Source organism: Antrostomus carolinensis, unplaced genomic scaffold (genome assembly GCF_000700745.2).
Source record: "Antrostomus carolinensis isolate BGI_N321 unplaced genomic scaffold, ASM70074v2 scaffold5749, whole genome shotgun sequence".
In the NCBI taxonomy this organism is placed as follows: domain Eukaryota; kingdom Metazoa; phylum Chordata; class Aves; order Caprimulgiformes; family Caprimulgidae; genus Antrostomus; species Antrostomus carolinensis.
The window spans coordinates 15,715-16,134 of NW_010336321.1; positions in this window are offsets into that span (position 1 = coordinate 15,715).

The window sequence follows — 420 nt, forward strand, 5'->3', positions numbered from 1 at the left end:
GATTAACTTGGCTCTGCTAGTGAGAGCTGCCCACCCGCTGATCCTTCCTAACAGCCTGCGATCCCCAAAGGCAGCTCCTGGAGCAGAGCCGGGGCGGTTGCACAATCGCAGATGGGGAGGAAGAGGCTGCAGGCAGGCTGGAGGGTCACTGCCAGACTGTCTCCATGGTGGGATGATTTGGGACACCTGATGTTGAGCCCCCCAGGTGTCTGCTTGGGGAGGGAGCACAGCCTGGCCCTGCAGAGCTAATGGCTGGTCACCCCAGCCAGCCCTGAGGGCAGCTACAGACCCTCAACTCCCCTTTTGGGGGGCAATTTCAGCTCTATATCCTGTTCTCCTCCTCACCCTTCTCCTGATGGCACAGGGAAGGACATCAACCCTCTGCTTACCCCCCACCTCCCAGCAGGCTGGGGGAGCCCT